This window comes from Triturus cristatus, chromosome 4_1, assembly GCF_964204655.1.
Source record: "Triturus cristatus chromosome 4_1, aTriCri1.1, whole genome shotgun sequence".
Classification (NCBI taxonomy): Eukaryota; Metazoa; Chordata; class Amphibia; order Caudata; family Salamandridae; genus Triturus; species Triturus cristatus.
The window spans coordinates 125615920-125639815 of NC_140585.1; the positions used below are offsets into that span (position 1 = coordinate 125615920).

General features: G+C 50.1%; 3 non-coding genes across 3 annotated transcripts; 2 read left to right on the plus strand and 1 right to left on the minus strand.

Moving 5' to 3' along the window:
* Nucleotides 1–750: 750 nt before the first annotated feature.
* On the minus strand, nt 751–823 carry TRNAV-CAC (transfer RNA valine (anticodon CAC)). The gene has a single exon. It is a non-coding gene; the product is annotated as a tRNA-Val (tRNA).
* Nucleotides 824–2043: 1220 nt separating this feature from the next.
* On the plus strand, nt 2044–2126 carry TRNAL-CAG (transfer RNA leucine (anticodon CAG)). Its single transcript has one exon. It is a non-coding gene; the product is annotated as a tRNA-Leu (tRNA).
* A 20303-nt stretch (nt 2127–22429) lies between these two features.
* Nucleotides 22430–22502, plus strand: TRNAV-AAC (transfer RNA valine (anticodon AAC)). Its single transcript has one exon. It is a non-coding gene; the product is annotated as a tRNA-Val (tRNA).
* Nucleotides 22503–23896: the final 1394 nt, after the last annotated feature.

Below are 23896 nucleotides of genomic sequence, written 5' to 3' on the forward strand. Positions count from 1 at the left end.
AAACAATGCGCCACTATGCAACATATTTACAACATGACGCATCTAGTGAGATGCGTCACGTTGTAAAGCCCTGCGCTACATTATAGCTGCGTCAGGTATAATGTATGCAGGGTGGGCGTTCCGTCGCAAGGAAGCCCCGTAAAAGTGACACAGTGAAATCTACAAGATTTCACTGCCACTTTTACGTCCCAGCTGCCTCAAATCCTTACGCCTGCTTGAAGCAGGCGTAAGGAGAGACGCAGCATATCAGGTATAGGGCACCCTTGAGCAGTGCTGGAGTTGCGTCGCGCTTGTGACACAACTCCAGCACTGCGTCACCCTTACGGCGACAGATGCGTCATGCATCTGTCTATCCGTGCGCCATGGTGCGCCTCCATGGTGGCGCAAGGGGGTTTTTGAGTCACGCAAAATAACTGGCGCATCCCTGCTAATATGCAGGGATGCGCCAGTTATTGTAAATCTGCCCCCTTATTGGGATTTACCAAGACACACAATTCAAGGTATGCGTGGGATTGTATCCCAAAAGTAACTCTGTGGAATGCATAGCGCCGCCTTGTGTTTCCTTGCATCGGAGAGGCACTGCATGTATGGAGCCTGGGCGTCCACAGCATTCACCGTGCATTCTGACGGAAACCCCTTGCTTGAAGTTACCTGCCAGTAGCCTTTGACAGACACTTTCTTTCTTTTCTATTCTCTTTCACTGGTCTTTGAAGTGGAAGTCACGGACCCTCGATATCTTATAATAAAAATTGTTTCCGCCCGGTCTCGAACCGGGGACCTTTCGCGTGTGAGGCGAACGTGATAACCACTACACTACGGAAACTACATGTACTGCGCTTAGAGCCCTGTAAATAAATCCCACAAAAGCGTAGGGCAGTGTTCTTCTCACATTATTAAAAGTCCTGATTGTATCTCTCACGGCGGGTTTGAAAATTATTTCGTAATTTGGTTTTAGCTCCTTTCACCTCAGACTCCCTTTGTGGTCTTTGTCTGCTCCGCTCCTGCTGCAGCAGAGCGCTCGGCCCATTCCCTCAACAAAATGAATTCTATTCTGACTTTTTATGAACAAGCGAACTTTTCGCTATGATTAGTAAGTACACCGCTCAGTTTAGGAGACAACTCCGCTCCCAGTCAGCAGGGTGGCAGGTGCATGCTGGGGGTGAGGGACTGACGGACCCTTCATCATTCCAGCGCCCTGAAGGCTGCACCGACCCGATCTGAGAGCTGCAAACTCCGAGCCCAGACTGAGCCTCAGCTGCGGGGTGATGATAACAAGGGCTCCGATGGTTCTCTCTGAGGTCATTTCTTTTGCTGTGAATCACCCTCAGAAACTCCCGATGAGGCCGAGGCGTGAGCTATGGGGTGAACGGAGTGAAGACCACAGAGAGGGGGGGGGGGGGGGCTCAGTCACCGTCAGTGCTTGAACGAGTCCCCAAGACTGAAGAGTCACGAGTTATAGAACTCTTTAGAGCTCTTTTCACCACATTCATTTAAAAGGGCAGAAAGTGGAGGCAGCCAATGTTTGCAGGAGCTGTGGGGATTAACCGTACTCACCGCGCCCCACAACTGTGCAGCTCTGAACCCCACTCTGAGCTGAGCTGAGCTGTACCCTCTGAGCCCAGAGTGAGCTCTACCCTCTGAGCCCGGACTGAGCTGTACCCACGGAGCCTGGACTGAGCTGCACCCACTGAGTATAACGCACAATCTTTTGTAACTTTTACAATTTCCCGTTGCAGTGACACCTTTGCAGTAACAATGCAAAGAAAAAATATGTTTTCGCCGCAGAAGCCAAAGACGACTTTACAAACACTATCCGGAGGGTGTGGGGCAGTAAATGACGGAGCTGTGTCCAGTGACGACCCGAGCCCATAGTGTAGAAGCTCTTGGTATCCAGGTTCAGGAGTCATCCTTAGAAACATCTCTGACCCCCACCAGCTCCCTGGACAGGAAGTCTTTTTAACTGCAAAGACAGAAATCCTAACGCTGCAATGCACTTAGTCATTGGATCAGCTGGAACCACGCCCCCCGTCCACTGCTGTGTATGTCAGGATGGCCGAGCGGTCCAAGGCGCTGCGTTCAGGTCGCAGTCTCCTCTGGAGGCGTGGGTTCGAATCCCACTTCTGACAGTATCTTTTGCGACTCGTATTTACTGTGTTTTACCCCAGACAATGACAATATTACACAAGCATTGGCAAAGCCAATCTGTCTCGCCTATCCGAGGACTATTGGCAATGTGTCATATCTTTTTTCACATTTCAGCCATGTTGTACAACAGCTGGTGTGCAAAAAAACGCTGTGACGTGGAACTTTGCTGCGTCATGACACTTTTTTAACATAACCTTCCGACGCAAAGAGGATTAGGATGTCTCAGTTAGTGTCCCTAACCCCTTTAGAAAGCAGTTTCAAATATGCCCTTTATGCCAGCACCTGGAGCACTCTGTGTACTTTCTGAAATGCTGTTAACATTGTGGCATCTCTATGACAACAGACAGAGGTATCTAACGCCAAAAGGGTCCATGGTCTAACTCCTTAATAAACCCATTTTTAAACAGCTTTTAATATCCCAACTCTATGACAACAAATCATAATGCTGTAAACATACAATTTTCCACATGTCAGATACAGAACCCTGTTGTTACACAGAACCCTGTTATTACGCAGTTACATATGCATTTGCTACTTCACGGTGTATGGTGTATCCTGTAAATCAGGGGTGTCCAAGACTTTCACACTAATGCCAGATTTGCATGCAGCATAAGCGCAGGCTTTGTAAATGAGTTCTATTTAGGTTCAATATACGCGGACTTACTGTATCTGGATATCCTCCTAATCAAACTATGATCTTACCACCCTGAACCTACATTGGACACCAATGCATAATAAATATAAATTATCTGAGCCCTAACTGTGCTGCACCCGCTGAGCCCTGACTGAGTTATCACCTGCTGATCCCTGACTGAGCTATCATCCGCTGAGCCCTAACTGAGCTATCACCCGCTTAGTCTGGACTGAGCTATCACCCGCTGAGTCCGGACTGAGATATCACCCGCTGAGCCCTAACTGAGCTATCACCCCCTAAGTCCGGACTGAGCTATCACCCGCTGATCACTGACTGAGCTATCACCCGCTGAGTCCGGACTGAGCTATCACCCGCTGAGTCCGGACTGAGATATCACCCGCTGAGTCCGGACTGAGATATCACCCCCTGAGTCCGGACTGAGCTATCACCCGCTGAGTCCGGACTGAGCTATCACCCGCTGAGTCCGGACTGAGATATCACCCGCTGAGCCCTAACTTAGCTATCACCCCCTTAGTCCGGACTGAGCTATCACCCGCTGAGTCTGGACTGAGCTATCATCCGCTGTGCCCTAACTGAGCTATCACCCCCTGAGTCCGGACTGAGCTATCACCCGCTGATCCCTGACTGAGCTATCACCCGCTGAGTCCGGACTGAGCTATCACCCACTGAGCCCTTACTGAGCTATCACCCACTGAGTCCGGACTGAGCAATCACCCGCTGAGTCCGGACTGACATATCACCCGCTGAGTGTCGGACTGAGCTATCACCCGCTGAGTCTGGACTGAGCTATCATCCGCTGAGCCCTAACTGACCTATCACCTGCTGAGTCCGGACTGAGCTATCACCCACTGAGCCCTTACTGAGCTATCACCCACCGAGTCCGGACTGAGCAATCACCCGCTGAGTCCGGACTGAGCTATCACCCGCTGAGTCTGGACTGAGCTTTCACCCACTGAGCCCTAACTGAGCTATCACCCACTGAGCCCTAACTGAGCTATCACCCACTGAGTCTGGACTGAACTATCACTCGCTGAGCCTGGACTGAGCTGCAGCTGCTGAGTATAAAACACAATCTTTGTGATGCATGTTCTGTGACTTTTCTAATTGCCTGCCACAGTAAATATTTTTTATCCTCAGAAACCAAAGACGACTTTTACACACACGATCCAGAATGTTGGGGGGGAGAGTAAATTACGGAGCTGTGTCCAGTGACGAGCCGAGCCCACAGTGTAGAAGCTCTTGGTATCCATGGCCCTGAGTCATCTTTAGAAACATTTCTGAACCCCACCAATCCCCTGGACAGGAAGTTTGTAACTGTAAAGACAGAAGTCATAAACCTATAATAGACTCTGAGGGGGACTGTCCTTTCATGGGCTGGAAAGTGAGCCACAGAGGTACAAGGAGTATGTCAGGATGGCCTAGCGGTCTAAGGTGCTGCGTTTGTTGGAGGGAGCTTTATTTAAGGGTCAAGGGGGCAGGGGGCTGGGCACAGAGCTCTGGGAGCCTTCACGGAGTGAGCGAGGGAGTGAGTTAGGGACAATCCTAGTTACTATTGGTCTTACTAAATACATGAAAGGTCGGTGCGCCAGGCACAGATGCTTAAAAGGACAACCACAATGCATGCTAAAAAAGGCCCATAATAAAGACATTTGACCGTAAAATATTCGCACTTCAATTATACAAAATGTGAAGCATATTATGTACACATCTATTTATATGTATAAACCCACAGCGCTATTTGCGCATTCTCCTCTGCTGGCCTAAATGCGTACAGAAGGACGTCTTAAAATAACATAGCAAAAAATAAACGTCTTTACATTTCATTTTAACACAGGAAGAGAACAAAAAACCACATTGGAAGGTGTTCTGTTCATAAACCATAATCACACAATACTCATTTCTGAACCCCACCAACCCCCTGGAGAGGAAGTTTGTAACTGTAAAGACAGAAGTCATAAACCTATAATAGACTCTGAGGGGGGGACTGTCCTTTCATATGCTGGAAAGTGAGCCACAGAGGTACAAGGAGTCTGTCAGGATGCCCCAGCGATCTAAGGTGCTGCGTTCAAGTCGCAGTCTCCTCTGGAGGTGTGGGTTCGAATCCCACTTCTCACAGAGTATATTGCGACTCGTATTTAGTTTTTTCCGAAGACAATGTCAATATTACACAATCTTAACATACTTCCGTAAATCGTCGCTCAGCGCCAGGGCACAAGTCCTAAAAAATGAGGCGGGGGGACTGACCTAGTTTGGCAGTATGCAAGTGACATCAGGCAGTACCCAATCTGGGAGTCAGCTTTGACTGTAAACTGAGTCTAGAGTCTCAATAAACAAAATAGCTGGCAGCTGTTTTGCTCTGATTAGAGTGCTCCGAAGGATCCTCCCGCTTCTTCCTAAACAAACTAGATCATTGGTAGTAGGGAGTCTCCTAAACAGCTGATAGGGAGACTCCAGAGAATCCAGTCCATGGCGGGCAAGCTAGCTCTAATGAGACCACGTCAATCACCGGCATGTCAGGCTCTCTCCGAGCTCCACTGGCTTCCAGTTACGCAGAGGGTACAGTTCAAGTCGCTATGCATAGTTTTTAAGGCTCTGAATGGTTCTGGGCCCAAGTCAAGAAGATTTGAGTGGAATGTCCCCTCACGTAACCTCCGTTCCTCCTCAGCCAAACTGGTGAGAGTGCCCAGGTTCAGAAGAGTTAGATCCGGAGGAAGGGCCTTCAGCGTTGCAGCAGCCTCGGCTTGGAACAAACTCCCAGCCGAACTTAGGCAGATGGAAAATCTGCTGTCATTTAGAAAAAAGCTGTAGACTTGGCTCTTTGCTAGTATATTAGTTTTAGCTCTTTTGATCCTTTGCTCTTCAATACACTCAGAGTCCAGCTGTTTTTTACTTGTTCAAGCGCCAGGATACCCGTAGGGTCACAGTGCGCTCTATAAATGCTGATTACTTCACATTACATTACATCACGGCGCTTGACATCACAGCTCACGATATCACATGTGGCATCACAGAAATTGACATCATAGTAAGTGGCATCACAAGCCACGAGTTTATTGTGTGCGTGTGATATAAATCGCACTGACACTCTGCTTTGGGATGAGTGGGCTATACAAGACAAGCATTAAAAATGCAATAGGTCTCGCCTTTCATTAAGTTAAAGCCATTTGCTTTGTATACAATACCATTAGCAAAGCAAATGGCTTTAGCTTAATCAAAGGCGAGACCTATTGCATTTTTGATGCTTGTTTTCCTTTTGGTTCCAGTTCTAACCTTATCTCTCACCTCACTTCAGGTTTCCTTGTCCTTCTACGGCCTTGCATCTTTTCAAATGGATATCCCGCCATTGGGTACTCTCCACCCCTGCTGACGTGTTGTCCTATTTATCTAAGCATCCACGAGGTCACCCCGGGGTCAGTCCTCATTTCAAACTTTGTTTTCTTCTGCTCAGAGAGATGTCAGATATGCATCTTTATCGCCCCTCCTCCTCTCACACCCTTAAAAAATCTTCCCTAACCAGACCACACAAAAGAGAGGTCTCTCGTGCCCCATTCCCCAGAGCCCTACTGTCAACAGAAAACCCCACATCGGGAACCCCAGCGACTGCTTGTCCCACCAACAGCAGACCAAGGAGAAGCCACGAGAGCGCCTAAGACGCAGAGTGGTAGCAAAGGAGGGGTGAGAAGACAAGAACAGAGGAGGGTAGATAACAGAAGAAAGGGTAGTAAGAAGACAGATACAGTATAGAGGGAAGCTGGAGGGAGGAAAGAAAACAAAAGAAGAGGTGGAGCAAGGGCTGGGAAAAATGAAGAAAAAAGGAGAGCCAGGCAAAGGAGTGAAGAAAATGAGGGGGCGAGAAAGAGAATTATAAACCAAGAAAAGTGAGGGATAAAAACAGGGGGAGAGGGGATGTAAGAATAGGTGAGGTGAGGGAATGGAATGTGGGGGTGGGGAGGAAAGAGTATGGATGGACACAGCGTCCCGAAAAGAGGAAAGGGGGCAGACACTACGGACATAGCACGTGCAATGGAGGTGGGAGGAGGCCACGGAAAGAAAGCCTGCAAAGGGGTGGAGATGTTGGTACCAGGAAGTAGAGAGGGTGGTAGGAAAGGGTGAGAGGAGGGAGCAAAAGCGAAGAGGTATGGAATGAATGAGGCAGAAAGTGAGAAGAGGAGAAGAAAGTGAGGCAAACAGATAGGTAGAAGAGTAGGGAGAACTACAGTAAAAAGAAGATAGCCTTTGGAGGCATTGGGAATTATTTATTATTTTGCTGAATTTATTTAATATCTTTATTTCCAGGGGAAACTGAAGATCTGCCAGAGATCACAATGCGTACTTGTACCGACGACGCAGGGACTCTGCCGTGGTTACCCAGTTTCAGGGCAGGCTGCTCTGCCTCTTCCGCCCTGGAAGGAGGTTCTCCATGCCAAGCCAGACATTGGCAACTATACAACTCGTTGCGTATATAAGCTGTGTAATGCACCGTTAGACGTTTTGAATCCATGTCGTGTTCGTACCTGTAGGTGTAAGTACCGAAGCAATCCTTTCACATTCCCCATAGTGTGGTGAACTGCCGTTTATGGACACCACATTGCAGGGATCAGCAGACACCCCTACCCTACCCCTACCCCCCCCACGGGGACAGCGTGATTATACTTCTTAATCCTTCGGCTTCCCATGGAATGCACGCTCCCCGCTTTATGGAGCAGTGCATTCCAGCAGTGGAACAGTGCCATCTGGTGGTCAAAATACCTGACTCTTTTGCAGATGTATCTTAAAAATAAAATCAGCATGAAATTCCTTCCGTGAACACAACACATACAGTGGTCCACACCCCAGGGAAAACCACGTACATTATCGTTGGTGATAGTGTAAACAGAAACAGTGGAGCAGTGGCAACTGGTGGCCTTAATGCCTCCTGGCACCATAGAGGATTGTTGAATATTATATGCACCAATGTTAGTACGCACGTAAGCAGCACCAACTTTGTCGAGGGGAGGGGGGCAACCTTATTTGTGACTGGTTGGAACAACGTTTTTCACCCCTCGTTCATTCATCTAAGAGCTCCACAGTAATATGCCACAAAGCCACCCTACGTGCACTTGAGCATTATTGATGTTTGATAACGTAAACGAAGCACTTTCAACTATGAGCCGCCATTTACTATATGGAAAAAACCTCTTCAAACTACCACAAGGCCACACTCCTAGCAATATTTTCTCCCCCACTGCCGGATAACACAAGCACGGCCCATCATCGGACGGACAGAAGATGTGCACGCGGGGACTGCCTATACTGGCGGTGAAAAAAAAGTCCCCAGTGTATCACGCCGCCAGTAAAACATCCAATCCCCGCGTGCACATCTTCTGTCTCGTTTGTCTCCCCGCATGCACGCTGGAATCGTATAGATTCCAAAAGGCCTCTGCATGGCAGTGCAGCGCATGCGCTGCTTTCGCCAGGCCGAGACCTAAAAAAAATAGTAGCACTTAAATTATTTCAACGCCTCCTCAGGGGTTGTAAGGGCTAAATAAATTACATTCATATTGTATTAATACTGGGAATGACCAACACATCTGACATTCTTACAGTGCATGCATATCTAGTAAACAGAGCCTGAACAAAGGGAAAAGCTGCCTCTCTTAAGTCAGTGTGAAGTGCTAACCTTTGTTTCCCCTCTGCTGCATTTGCATTCGCTGTGAGGCTCCTGACTGCTTCAAGCCAGGAGACTTAAACAAAAGGGTGCCTGTGACCCCTCAGATTCGGCCTTTGTTATGGACCCAGCAGGAGTCTTAACTAAGGAAGCCGGGTCCCCATCTGCACATTGTTGCCTATGGAAAGCAGACAACGTGTAGACGCTGCTGAAAGTGTCCCAGTGTTTGAAAATTACACCGGGACGAGTTCAACACATTATTTATTGGAGCCCAACATCGTGGCAAGGTGGACGGAGTTCACCCTGTGAAAATAGTTGGTGGACGCCGTCCACCCGCGTGTACGCCCGACTTGTGCCCTGCTCAGCTCTATTTTCCGTTGTTTCCACCAATTGACAGCATGGGGCTCTTGAGGTGGCAAATCCAACAATATTCATCAAATCGCTCAGGAGGGACTGCGATAAAGGGCTTAACTCTCTCTATGAAGCATAGCTATCTATAGTGCAGCAGGTGAAGTGGCACCAGGGTCCACTGCGTCCCAATTATAGCTGTGCTTTTTACTTCCATATTCATGGGATGGGAAACCCTTTCTACGCCTCTGCCTCGTATTGAAAAAAGCCGCCCTAAAATGTGGCACATGAATGGGGGAGGGGGACACAGCCGAATACATACAGTCCTCACTGCTGGATGTGCCACATATGGTGCATGGTGAAGGTTTGGCAACTGTTTGCCTCCATCACACACATTTGAAAAGAATAGCAATTGCAACACAATTAAAAGACAATTATTCTGTGTGCTTGACAGAGTGGCCAAGGAATGGATGATCATGTGTTCTGAAAACCTTTGTAAGCCACTGTGAGAAGCAGGCACTGGGATCAGCCTCCACTCCAGAGCACCTGTCCATGGCCTGTTATATACACCTGGAGGCGGCCCGGTTCAAAGTGTGCACTGTTTAGGAGTAGGGGCGCTGCACGGAAAAAGTACAGAGACCCAACATCCTGGAAATAGCAAACACTCCTAGGAAATGCAAAATTAGGTAAAGCATGTAAACTATAAACAAGAACTAAACCTCTGTTGAGGATTACCTTAATGTTTCCTATCTTCATTGTTCAGAAATGGATCAATGTTTTTGACAGAAAAAAAGTTAAGGATATGAAAGTAGAGCCTAAAAGGGATCCGTTCCAATGTCTGTTATTAATTACTACCGGGAGTGAGACCCAGAGGGACCTGGCCCACTTAAAGCCATCCTTTGAAGATCTCTCACTGTAGAGTGAGCCCTGTTATTAGTGCTCTGAGGCTGTCTCAGTGTAGTTTGAGCCCTGTTATTAGTGCTCTGAGGCTGTCTCGGTGTAGTGTGAGCCCTGTTATCAGTGCTCTGAAGATCTCTCACTGTAGAGTGAACCCTGTTATTAGTGCTCTGAGGCGGTCTCAGTGTAGTTTGAGCCCTGTTATCAGTGCTCTGAAGCTGACTCGATGTGTTGCGAGCCCTGTTATTAGCGCTCTGAGGCCTTCTCACTTTGGTAGGAGCCCTTTCGTTACTGTTCTGTGGCTGTCTCTGTATTGTGTGAGCCCTGTTATTAGTGCTCTGAGAATGTCTCAGTGTAGTGCGAGCCCTGTTATTAGTGCGCTGAGGCTGTCTCAGTGTTGTGCGACCCCCGTTATTAGTGCTCTGATGCCGTCTCAGTGGAGAGTGAGCCCTGTCATTAGTGCTCTGAGGCTGTCTCAGTGGAGAGTGAGTCCTGTTATCAGTGCTCTGAGGCTGTATCAGTGTAGTGTGAGCCCTGTTATATCAGGGATGTGACATCAGTGCATGACGCTGATCTATATAAACTTCTAGAATTCGGAAATGCATTTAATTGGACACATGAATTGACGACAGGGAGTCACCGGCTACAGAGTCAGATGTACCCTCTTATCTGCCCCACACACCCTTCCCTTCCCTAGACTGTTCCTCAGGTCCTGACTGCAAGCAGAGAGCGCTGTGGGCAGAGAGCGCTGGGGGCCGGCAGCCGTCTCAGTCCCCAGCTCCTGACTGCAAGCAGAGAGCGCTGTGGGCCGGCTGCAGTCTCGGTCCTCTAAGCCCATCGTGCAGAGAGCGCTGGTGGCTGGCAGCAGTCTCGGTCCTCTAAGCCCTGCATGCAGAGAGCGCTGTGGGCTGGTAGCAGTCTCGGTCCTCTAAGACCTGCGTGCAGCGAGCGCTGTGGGCTGGCAGCAGTCTCGGTCCTCAGCAGTCTCGGTCCTCTAAGCCCTGCATGTAGAGAGCGCTCTGGGCAGGCAGCAGTCTCGGTCCTCTAAGCCCTGCATGCAGAGAGCTCTGTGGGCAGGCAGCAGTCTCGGTCCTCAGCAGTCTCGGTCCTCAGCAGTCTCGGTCCTCAGCAGTCTCGGTCCTCTAAGCCCTGCATGCAGAGAGCGCTGTGGGCAGGCAGCAGTCTCGGTCCTCTAAGCCCTGCATGCAGAGAGCGCTGTGGGCTGGCAGCAGACTCGGTCCTCTGTAAGGCTGCCCGGGGGGGGTTGCGCAGCGGCCCCCCCCTAAGAGGGCGGCCGCCTTAATGCCACAGGAAGGCACAGGGGTGGGAGGTCTAGTCCCTGGGCACACCAGGGGAGACCCCAGCAGATGGCTGCTTCCGGCGGGGGTGGGGAGGAGACGGGGGTATTTATACTGTCTCCGCACCCTCCTCGCCCTCTTGTCCTCTCGTTCACCTTGCCCGCCCCTCCGCTTACCCAGCGTCCGGAGGTACAAAGGGGGGTTAGGTCTTCTAACAATGTTACTTTGTGTTGCAGGAGGAGTTACAGGGCGATCCAGGGTCTGCACATACCAAGGGGTACATCATGCAGCAGCACCGCGGGGTGCTTAGCCAGGATACCCAGGGATGTTTTAGCGTTGTCCCCTGGAAGAACGACGGCGCCCCGTTAGCCGACAGGCAGTTGTGGGTCTGAGCAACCGGGGGCTGCCATGTATGCTCTGCCCACCCCTCACGGGGGGGGCGTGTGAAGCAAGTGGACTGGGGGTCCACGGATGGGAGGGGTGGCCCCTCCCAATAGTTGGTGTACACCATTTGGCGTTGCCATGGTGACTCTAGGCTTCTCAGACGGGCAGGCGGCATAGGGGCTGGCCTGCCCTGGGATCGCCCGTAAGATAACCCACCATGCAGGCGCGTAGCTAGGGGGGGGCGGTGGGGGCGGACCGCCCCAGGCGGCACTATTTTTAGGGCGGCCGCTCAGCACTGGTGGCCCGTTGCGGCTGCAGCGGCCTTTATAATTTATTTAGGGACAGATTTGACTGTCACTAAATAAATTATAAAGTCCGCTGCGGCCGGCGGCCCAGTTAAAAAGTTAAACTTCAAGCAGCGCGGTGAGCGCGCTGCGCACTGCACGCACCTGACCAGCAGACCTACTTGTTTGTGGTGCGCCAGTGCGTCAGCGCCTGCTGCAGTGCTGCCTTGCCATCATGACGTCGGTCGGTTCCGGTTCGGCAAGACTAGAGCCAGGACTTCGTATTGGTCACCCAGCCTGCTCAAGGGCCTCGCGATGAGAACGTAGTGGTGACGCGTCACGCGCTTCACCACTACGCACTCGTGAGGACCCAATTCTGTGCAGCACAGGTCGGAGTCGGACTGTCGGAGAAAATAAGTTTGTTTATTCCTAGGCTATTCCCCTTTCCTGACCCCTGCAGCTGCTTATCGCATCAGGCTGTGACACAAAGTTCGACTAGTAGGTAAGAGAATGTGTTACTATTTTTTTTCTTTTAAAAATATGTGCAGGCCCAGCAGGACACATACTTCTGTGCGCGTCATTTAAACAGTTTTTATCCTTCTCATGGCCGATGCAGGACACAATATGACAACGCAATTCAGAATGCCCAGATAACGCTAGTGATTAATGATCCTGCTGGAGAGCAATCGTTTGTCTGTTGGTAGTTTTTAAGTGCAGATGAACTGTATTTTATGAGGCTAGCTCAGTGGGTTACTGCCTTTGTCACAGAGATCCTTGTGTTACTTGCAGTTCAGAAGTTACAATCCTAACATAGGACAGTGAACAATGAACTGTCATCAAAGAGCTGCATACAAACATGAATGGTATCGTTTTTTTTGTTTTGTGATATAGTTAGAGCTTCCTCAGTCTTTCATCATTCTAATGTTGCTAAAATGAGTATGTTTGAGCAGAGATACATTTTTATCAGTAAAGCTGATCCCCATGGAATACTCTTTTAAATCCTGAGGTTGTGTTTCCCCAGACCAAATCCTCTCAAAATATACTGCCCACCAGTATGGATGACATGTGATTCCTACACCTTGTAATCCTCATTGGCTTATGTGACATTCCCTGTAGACTGATTTACATACTTGTATGATTGATTGTCTCTGTATAATGTGTTTGTGGTGTAAAGTGCTGACACACTACACTACACTGATATGAGTAGCGCTAAACAACAAATGCATATGAGAGAGGGGCTATGGAGCGATGAGGGGCACTGGTGGAGGGTGGCAGTGAGGGAATCTGAGGAGGAGGTAGTTGGAGGGGCTGTGGAGCGATGAGGGGCACTGGTGGAGGGTGACTGCAGGGCTCTAGTCGGGGTACCAGGCGGGTGGACGGTGTCCCCTCACTTATTTTAACGGGAGCTCGATTACTGGAGCAAATGGAGCCACACATTTACTCTTTGGCCTCTCTGGGGCGAGATTGGAGCTCATTCAGAACGCTGCTCACGCGCTGGCTTCTCTGATGCAATGGCATCTAAGGGGTGAGCGAGGGGAGGCAATGAGTCTGATGGTGCAAGCCACTTTCGTGACATTACTTCCTGTTGTGACGTCAGCGTCCCCATACTTCTTTTTTTAGGACTTGTGCCCTGGGTGACAGTGAGGGAATCCGAGGAAGAGGTCATGGTGTGGAGGGGGAGCTAGGGTGAGATGAGGAGCACTGGTGGAGGGTGGTAATGAGGGAGTCTGAGGAGGAGGTCATGAGGGGGAGAGGCTGCAGAGAGATAAGGGGCACTGGTGGATGGTGGCAGTGAGGGAGTCCAAGGAGGAGGTCATGAGGGGGAGGGGCTATGGGGAGATGAGGGGCACTTGTGGCGTGAGGCAGTGAGGGAATCTGAGGAGGAGGTCACTAGGGGGGCCATGGAGGGACGAGGGGCACTGTTGGAAGGTGGTAGTAAAGGTATTTACAGAGAAAGAGGTTATTAGTGTGGCGCCAAAAAAGAATTTCACATCAGCGCTAAAGCCGGCCCTGTCATGGCCTTTCTGTTTTTGTTTATTTAATTAGCAGTCGGGTCATAAGGGCTACTGTGGAACATGCTTTAAAGTGCTGCTAATTATATTTACTGCTATATTCAATGTTTTAAGTTTTAAGGTGATTTTACTAATGTTTTTACCGGGAAAAAGCAAAGTGGAGCCCGATAGTGCCTGATATGGGGCTGGGGCCCAAGGTCAGCTGTGAGAAAAGGTGCACTGGAGAGAGGAGTAGTGGATAATCAAGCCTGTAAGGGAGAGCGTTGCCGAGTCCGGGGTCAGCTGGAGGTAGTAATGAAGAGGGATCCTCCATGAAGGCGCAAACAGATGGAGCCTGAGTAGTATCACTTGCCTGATACTCCCACCTCAAAAACATCCTCTTCCCATCAAAGGAACATTACATGGAAAAAGCACTTTTTGTGAGTGATAATATTTAGAAAGAGATTTGGAAAAGAGTGAGTTTTACTGGTCCTTATAAGGCTAAGAAGAGATAAAGGAGGGCTCTGAAGCAGGCCTGCCCAGACATATATGCGACAAATCGAGCCCGCAGTGGCCCACCCAAATGCACCCTTGGCCCACCCAAATAAAAATTCCTGGAGCCGGGCCTGATGTGTGGCAAAAATATTTGTGCATGTTTGTTGTGTGGCATTGCTCTGTGGTGGTGACTGTTTTTAAGCTGCCTCATCTGGAGGCATCCGACTGGGCATCAGTGGGTTTATCCTGCTGGCTACGATGCATGCTAGTATTTTACAATGAACATTTATGTGCGATGGGGATAGTGATATGTATGGTTAGGGTGGAATGGCCACACAGTGTTAAAGATCCTCAACCCTTTACGTTCAAAGAATGGGTGAGCACAGCTCTAAACGGTTTGAAGCTGAAAGGCTCTCCACAGAGAAGAGGCATGGGGCTTCAGAAAGCATTCCATAAGCGATCAATGACTGGGTGTATAATAATGTTAACAGACAAATCTTGTGGTTCCAGCATCTGAGCAGTACTTCCAAAATTAAGACCCATTACACACATTAAAATCCCACTCCACATTGAGGAAGAATGTAACAGCTTGGACCCAGGGGCTTAGTTGATCCTCGACCATTTACATTCAAACAATGGGTGTCTGAAGCTGACAGCATGGCACTCCACAGAGCAGCCCTGCCCTGGCACTGCCTCCCAGCCCGTGTCTCTCTCGGCAGTGGCTCCCTTCCTGTGCCCTGGGTAGACTTGGGGGTAAGTTACAGGCTCAGCCCACAGGACAGGCGGCTCTCAGCTTCCCACCATTGGCTGCACTTCCAGCCCATTAGGAAAATGAAGACCCCTCTCCGGTTGCCCGAGCAGCTAATGCCGTTTTCTGGAAACCCTCCTCATTCTCTTTATCACCCCCTGCCCTCTCTCCCTCACACTGGCCCTCCTCATTCTCTTCCTGTCTCGCCTGTTGGTCGCCCCCCTAAGTATGTGCATCTACAGTCCCTCTACCAATTTGCCTGCCTCTACTCCTTCATTACCTCCCGCTGCTCTCTGACACAAGCCTGACCATGTTATTGCACGTTCTTTTTTCTTCCTGCATCGCGTCCTCTTCCATGAGGTCCCCTCCCTGTCCGGAGTGTGTCTTGCTGTGCATTGCCCTCCCAGGTTCTTTTGTGTCCTCCGTCCCCAGACGTGAACCAACCCCTGCCATAGAGACCCTGGCTCTGGCTGCCACCACTGTGGAGTGCTGCTGGAGGCTGAGTGAGGTAAGAGCTAAACATTTTCAGAGGGGATATTTAGTGAGTGGCAGAGTGGCAGCATAGCTGCCAAGGTTTCAGATGTGTGACATTTTCTCATAACTTCAGTGTAATTATGATTGACATTTCAACGATTATGAGCATAGCTCCCAAGGTTTCAAATTGCTATGTGTGACATTTTCATAATTCAATTGTAGTTGTGAGTGACATTTCAACGACTATGAGTGACACTTCTTTGCGAGCAAAACTCAAGCAATGAAGACGAGGGAAACATATATATATATATATATATATATACAGTAATTACACCCATTTGAGCAATGAGAAACTCTAAGAAGACTAAAACTGGTGCAAATGTCTGCGGCGGCGGACTCATAATTGCAATAAAATTATGAAAATATCACACCCAGCAATCTGAAAGCTTGGCAGCTATGCACTTTGAGGCTGCTCTTTACCAACTGACGTTGGAACTACTCAAAACAACAATGTACAGTAGAACTCTTCTTACTGTGTATCATCTGTGACTTGTCCATGCACATCAAGGGTTGAATCTCTTTGGCAGTACCCCCATATAAGTCATGTAGATTGCACAATTTTCTTCTCTAATGTATAATTCAGATGTAGCTTACTCAAATTATTTTAACTGATGTTGGGAATAGATTTTAATGGGCACATATAACAGGGGGGCACAGTAGTATAGCACAATACAGCCCATCCCATAATCTCCATGATTATCTCATGTACATCCAGGGTTCGATTCCCTGGCTTTACATCCCTTAATTTTCAGTTTGATTGTTATTGTCTTCTTTAATTTGGCCATAATGTATGTGTGGTATTAGTTTGGCAGTATATTTAAATAGACACACCTAACAGCATCTCATGTAAGTTTAGCATAATGCAGCCTACCTGGTATGCTCAAGACTCATCTATGTACATCTACTTCCTTTAATCTAGATGTATTTCACTTAAATTTTAGCAGCTGACAATCACACTTAACATGCTTGATGTCGTCTTTGTCTTGTATCTAATTATTTGCCCTGCACATTTCTTTATTTCGAAACATTGACCATTCTTGGCCGACATCACTGTGGTTTAATATTTCTTGTTTCTTCTGAATATTCAAGGAGTGCCGCAGCGCCGGAACAATTTGTCCCGGGTCTTGGATAGAGTTGAACAAGTTCCCATGGCCCCCACAACTGTGTTTAAGGATTGTGATCATAATGTGTCGCCCCTCCCTGTATTTTAGCTTTGGGCCCCCAGGCAGGCTGTGCACCATGTGTGTGCTGAGGCTGCTGTGAAGGAGAGATGCACTATTACAAGCTGGTTTTGGGTACCAAGAGCACACGTCTTTTCATTCCCAGGGAGTTGGTTGCTGCTGCTTGGAAGTAATGACAGGGAGCGACCCCTGGATGTTGCCTTTGGGCCACCAGAGTGGGCTTTGTATCTGGTCTGTGTTGGCAAGGTGGAGCTGACTGACCCCTTTATGCTGCGTTTAGTTTTAAGGGCACACAGTGAGTCATTCCCTGTGAATAATTAATTTGCTGTTTTTGAAAGATGAAGAATCACAGGCTTCCACACTGTTAAGTTGGTTTTGGGTCCCCAGAGCACATCACGTTCGTGCAGGTCCCCACTGCTTTACTGGTGGGACCATGATGTATGGTCATTTAATGTCAGCTGTAGATGAAGGTTACATGAACAGTGTCATGTGTGTGCATGTTTGCATTGTGTTGAGGGGATTACCAGGTAATTGTTCACGCAGCTCTCTGATGGATGTCATATGAGGTTTTTCTGAGTCCCCAGATAGATCATGCAGTCTGTGTGTTCTCTTTTGTACTGCCAGTCACCGGTGTATTCAACTGTGTAGCCTTGGACCGTGTCATGTATGTGCATGTAACTTGCATGATCAAGGTAACTATTCGAGGCGATATTACGTTTTTCTCGGACCTCTTTGAAGTGCATGCCCTCCCGCCGAGGGGGGGGGTGGGGGGGCGGCAATCTGAGGGATAGCCCCGGGCGCCACAAGCTCTAGCTACGCCACTGCCACCATGTTTGCATATTGGTTATGCTAATAAACCTGCAGCAATATTTCTCCACTTACAATACAGTGTCGTGTGGTTTATTTATGTACTTATGTGTTTTGTGACAACTGTTGCCGATATTGGCACTATAAGTTCTGCATGCAGAGAGCGCTGTGGGCTGGCAGCAGACTCGGTCCTCTAAGCCCTGCATGCAGAGAGCGCTGTGGGCCGTCAGCAGTCTCGGTCCTCTAAGCCCTGCATGCAGAGAGCGCTTTGGGCAGGCAGCAGTCTCTGTCCTCTAAGCCCTGCATGCAGAGAGCGCTCTGGGCCAGCAGCAGACTCGGTCCTCTAAGTCCTGCATGCAGAGAGCGCTGTGGGCCGGCAGCAGACTCGGTCCTCTAAGCCCTGCATGCAGAGAGCGCTGTGGGCTGGCAGCAGTCTCGGTCCTCTAAGCCCTGCATGCAGAGAGTGCTGTGGGCAGGCAGCAGTCTCAGTCCTCAGTAGTCTCGGTCCTCTAAGCCCTGCATGCAGAGAGCGCTGTGGGCAGGCAGCAGTCTCGGTCCTCTAAGCCCTGCATGCAGAGAGCGCTGTAGGCAGGCAGCAGTCTCGGTCCTCAGCAGTCTCGGTCCTCTAAGCCCTGCATGCAGAGAGCGCTGTAGGCAGGCAGCAGTCTCGGTCCTCTGTAAGGCTGCCCGGGGGGGGGGGGGGGGGGGGGAGGGAAGGGGGGTTGCATAGTCGTGTAAATCTAGGGAAGCGTCAAAATCCATGGGTGTTGCGTATGAACACCCACTGTACCACCCATGGAACTCCTCCCGAGCCTAGAGTAGGGCAACGTAGTGATTTGCATTGACTTGCCCTACTTCAGATCTATGAGGCCATTCAAAGCCACTCAAAGGGGGATGTGTACAAGGAAGTTGCAGAGCACAGCATTAGCCTCCTTGGCTTAACGCCACACTCCGCCACTTCTGAAACGCAAGGCTGCACCATATTTACAGAAATGTGATGCAGCCCTGTGTTTCCCCCTGCAATGGCGCTAAGTTTAGCAACCTAGCGGCAACACAGGCTCCCTTGCACCATAGTGCAAGGATGTCTGCGTGCAGGGAAGGATTGTTTATGTGTAGGAAGGTATCCATAAGCAATCCTAAAGTGCCATTCTGTCACTTTCATGTGTGCTGCTTAATGCACCACACATGAAAGTGATAAAATTGCATTTTTTACAGGTTTGTTTATGTACAGGAAGGAACACCTTGCTGTACATAAACAAACCTTGGCATTTTGCTTTTTCCATGTGTGCTGCTGCACAAAGCAGCACGTATGGAAAAATCAAAAACAAGGAGAAATTATGCATTTCTCCTCGTTTCGCTAACTTAAGACCAGGATTTACCTGGTCTTAATTTTGGCGCTGCCTCCTATGTACACCACCCATGTACATTGGGGCAGCATCAAAATGAATGTGTCTGGTGGTGGAACGCCCACCGCAACACCTACTGCCCACCTCTTTCATGCTAACCATAGCGTGAAAGAGGGCCTTATGTAAAAGGCAGCGTTAAGCCATGTTAAGGTGTCTATTACAATGGCGGTCGGAAAATCACTCTGACCGCCATGGTAGCGGGAATACACCGCCCGCTAGGACCATGGCATACTCGCCGGTCCAATTAGTATGCTCCGCTGTTGAAATCCGACCATGGCGGTATGATTGCGGCATTTAACATTGCGGCGGTTGCTGCTACCAGCAGCACCTCCGTGATGTCCAAAAAAGCATGTCCAGCATATCCCTGCACTGCGTGGCAGGCACTGCACAGTGCCTGCCACCTGGTACAGAGACATGTAGGGGGGGTGCCATGGGACATTCTCCACATGCCTTTCCATGGCAGTTCCACCACCACGGAAAGACTGGCTGCCGCCGGCATCATAATCATGCCGGCGGAGCCTGACTCTGCACCGGCCCCATTTTAGTGGTCCAACTCCACCCGCCAGGCAAGCGTGCGGACTGCTACAGGCAGAAAAGAGACGGGTTGAAAATCTCCGCGCCGCGGTCCTCACCGCCATGCTAATGGGACGGGCAGTTTTCTGGGTTGCGATCGCGGGCGGATGACCGCCTCCAGCAGTGGTGGTGCGTCCATTAGGGGGCTGTGCACATTGCCCCACAAGCCACCCGTGCCCGCAGCTCCCTCAGCGTCTCTGAACTTAAGTAAACTGACTCAGTTTACTTAAGTTCAGAGACGCCGAGGGAGAACTGACATGTCAGTCAGCATGACGTCGGACCGCCCGCCCCCTTCAGAGTCTGTAGGGGGTGGGCGGTCTGGCGTCATGCTGATTGACATGTCAGACCAGGGGCAGGCAGCAACACAAGTGACCATGACTGCTGAAGGTCGGAAACTTTTTACGACCAGCCCAGTCATGCGCAATAGTGTCTGGCTAGCGTGGCGGCTGCGCATTAGGAGATCGAGGGTTGATCAATGCCGAAACCCTCGGTCTCCTAATTGGCAGGCGGGCAGCGAGTGCCCCTGCTAATACAATCCTGGCGCTGCTGGAGCAGCGTCAGGATTGGCTGAGAGGGGCTGCTGAGGGGCTGCTGAGGGGCTGCTGTTCCTGTTCAGAAGTGGAACGTTGGCGAGGGGAACCGGCCCAGGAGCAAAGGCGGCGCGGTACGGACTTGGTCAGGTAAGTTTAGTTTTCTTTTTTCAATTTTAAAGTCCCCTGCGCGACTCACCCCCTCCCCTGTGAGTATTGTGAGCTGCGACTGGCCGCCGGCCATCCGACCGCCATCCTAATAGACCCCTAAGTGTCTTTGCATGATCGCAAGGATGTAATTTTGTAGTTTGCGTCATCGGAGCATCGCAAAAAGTAACGTCCGGCGCAGCAAGGGGCTCATTATGCCCCCAAGAGCCCCTTTCATTTGTGAGCAGCCTTAGACCAATCATCAGCCCCATATCAGGGCATAATGACCCTCCGACTCTTAAGGGATGTGATTCTTCTCTCAAGGAAACACAATAGGTCTTGTATCTGTTCAGGATGCACCGGTAGCGGGGGCCGCTCTTCTCTTTCAAAACGGAATTTCCACTGAAATCACAGAGCACTTTAGTGCACTGCGAACTGTGACTTTGCCCCGGTGTTTTCATTAACATGGTCCGGGAACAATAACATGAAGATATTAGATTCCAAACAAAACTGCAGCTTCTTAAGACCACGTTGACAATTGAGTCTGCCTGCTTGTTTTCTGTGTCATTAAGAGGTATAACATGTGCACCAATCCTTATCAATGTGTCTCATTAGGGCACATCATAAAGTAATCAGTGTAATTAAGCAAAATCAAAGTCTATGTAAAAATATAAAAAACGCAGTAACCGCTCAAGAAAAAAATGGTTGCTTCAAAAGTGCACCTTCCCTGACCGGGAATCGAACCCGGGCCGCCAGGGAGCGTGGCAGCACTGGGAGCGGTAGCGGTGGCGGCCTGAGGCTTCACCGGGTCTAATGACGTCACTGATGCAGCACGTGCAGTGCTCTTACTCTCTGTGAATCCTGCCTCAGGGTGCAGTTTTTTAACGTTTGCTTTCATGCTACGGATGCTTGTATGGACAATCCAAACAGAAAAGTATCACACAACAGTAAACATCCGTCTATTCGTCAGACTGCGCAGTGAGGACAACAAAGACAGACTAACAAGAAGAGAGCAGTTCTGGGGCACCTGGGAACATTCGAAGGAGCGGAAACAGTGTGATTGACAGGAAGAGGACAGTTTACTTTCACTCACAGAACAGGATTCTGTCAAGAGAGATGGACACACTGCCCTTGAGCTCTTTTACTTGTAATTCCAAACACAAGGGAGAGAGGAGAAGGGCGAGTCACCCTCCCCTGAAGAAACCAAAGAATCACAAAGTAGGGTTCGGCGGTTGTTGGAGCACATTACTGATACACGCATCACATACACAACTTTACACAAACTTGTGTCTACAGTGTTCCTGGAGCCGGTCGGGTGCTCTGCGGCCTTTCAGCAATCTTCAAGCGACCCGTCATTTGCCAAGAGGTCGCTAGCAATATAAAACCAACAGGCCCCATCACCCCAGCAGGCGCCCATCACCCCAGCAGGCCCCATCACCCCAGCAGGTCCCCATCACCCCGGCAGGCCCCATTCACCCTCGCAGGCGCCCATCACCCCAGCAGGCGCCCATCACCCCAGCAGGCCCCCATCACCCCAGCAGGCCCTATCACCCCAGCAGGCCTCATTCACCCCGGGAGGCCCCCCATCACCCCAGCAGGCCCCATTCACCCCGGGAGGCCCCCAACACCCCAGCAGGCCCCATTCACCCTGGCTGCCCCCATCACCCCAGCAGGCTCCCATCACCCCAGCGGGCCCCCATCACCCCAGCGGGCCCCATTCACCTGGCAGCCTCCATCACCCCAGCAGGCCTCATTCATCGTGGCAGGCCCCCATCACCCCAGCAGGCCCCCATCACCCCAGCAGGCCTCATTCACCCCAGCTGGCCCCCATCACCCCAATCACTCCAGCAGGCCCCATTCACCCCAGCAGGCCCCCATCATCCCAGCAGTCCCCCATCACCCCAGCAGGCCTTATTCACCCCAGCAGGCCCCCATCACTCCAGCAGGCCTCATTCACTCCAGCAGCCTCCATCACTCCAGCAGGCCTCATTCACCCCAGCAGGCCCCCATCACCCCAGCAGGCCTCATTCACTCAGCAGGCCCCCCATCACCCCAGCTGGCCTCATTCACTCCAGCAGGCCTCATTCACCCCAGCAGGCCTCGTTCACTCCGGCAGACCTCCAGCTGAGCAGCATTCAGGCCTATGGGTTCAATGAGAGACAACTGCCCTGTTCAATATTCAGTTCTAGGCTATCAGTGAGAGACCTCCAGTGCAGCATTCAGTTCTGTTCATTCCGTTCAGATCTATAAGGGCAAAAGCCCTCTTATCTGTGCACTATTCAACACACACCATTAACTGGGTGATAATCAGCAGTGAGCGCTTATAAGACTCCACAGTACTTCGGCAAAGCCCATCTGGGTTTCCGTAGTGTAGTGGTTATCACGTTCGCCTAACACGCGAAAGGTCCCCGGTTCGAGACCGGGCGGAAACACTTGTTTTCCTTTCCACAAGATCTCACTATAGCTCATTCTTTTATTATTCTCACGCGCTGTAGGACTCCTCCGATAACATCGCCACATTTCAAACCGTTTGCATTTCCAGTGTGCGCATTTAGACATCTAGCTAATTCAAGGACAGACTGACATCGGACTCCTGTCCCTTTACAGCCAGACAGCAGGACAGCCGCTGCCATCCATCACTCACAGGCACTGCACATGCTACAGGCACTGACACAGGCAGACACCAATGTTTACACAAACACAGGCACAAAATGTCAAAACTCTAAACATAGAGATAGACTCAGGCACCAGGAGTGAGTTAAGAGAGTGTGAGAGAGTGAGAGACTCGGGTACTGGAAGTGAGTTAAGAGAGTGTGACAGAGTGAGAGACTCAGGCTGTGGGACTGGGTTAAGAGAATGAGAGAGTGAGAGACTCAGGAACTGGGAGCGAAGAGAGAGTGAGAGCCTCGGGTGCTGGGAATGAGTTAAGAAAGTGTGAGAGACTCAGGTGTTGGGAGTGAGTTAAGAGAGGGTGAGGGTGGGAGGCACAGGCACTGGGAATGAGTTAAGGGAGTGTGAGAAAGTGAGAGACGCAGGCACTGGGAGTGAGTTAAGAGAGTGTGACAGAATGAGAGACTCAGGCTGTCGGACTGGGTTAAAATAATGTGAGAGAGTGAGAGACTCAGGCACGGTGAGTGAGGTAAGAGAGTGTAAGAGACTCAGGAAGCAGGAGTGAGTAAGAGAGTGTCTGCGAGAGTGAGAGTCACAGGCACTGATATTAAATTAAGAGAGAGAGAGTGAGAGACTGAGTTAAGAGAGTGTGACCGAGTGAGAGACACAGGCACTGGGAGTGAGTTAAGAAACATTGAGAGAGTGAGAGACTCAGGCACGGTGAGTGAGGTAAGAGAGTGTAAGAGACTCAGGAAGCAGGAGTGAGTAAGAGAGTATCTGTGAGAGTGAGAGTCACAGGCACAAATATTGAATTAAGAGAGAGAGTGAGAGACTGAGTTAAGAGAGTGTGACCGAGTGAGAGACACAGGCACTGGGAGTGAGTTAAGAAACATTGAGAGAGTGAGAGACTCAGGCATTGGGAGTAAGTTGAGAGAGTGTGAGACTCAGGCACTGGGAGTGAGTTAAGAGAGAGTGAGAGGCTGAGAGACAAGCACAGAGAAGACACACAGAGGTAAAGAAACAAAGCGTGTTACACTGGCAGAGCGAAGAGTGATGGAAGGATTTGTAATAAAGGCATCTACATATGAGGCGCATACACTTGTTTTGTGTCGTCCAAGTGCCTTCCTTCATTCTTTGGAATTCTCAGTTCACCAGCTGCAACTGGTTTCCACTAGATCCTGGTCCATCATATGGGCACTAGGACCTTGACCTCAAT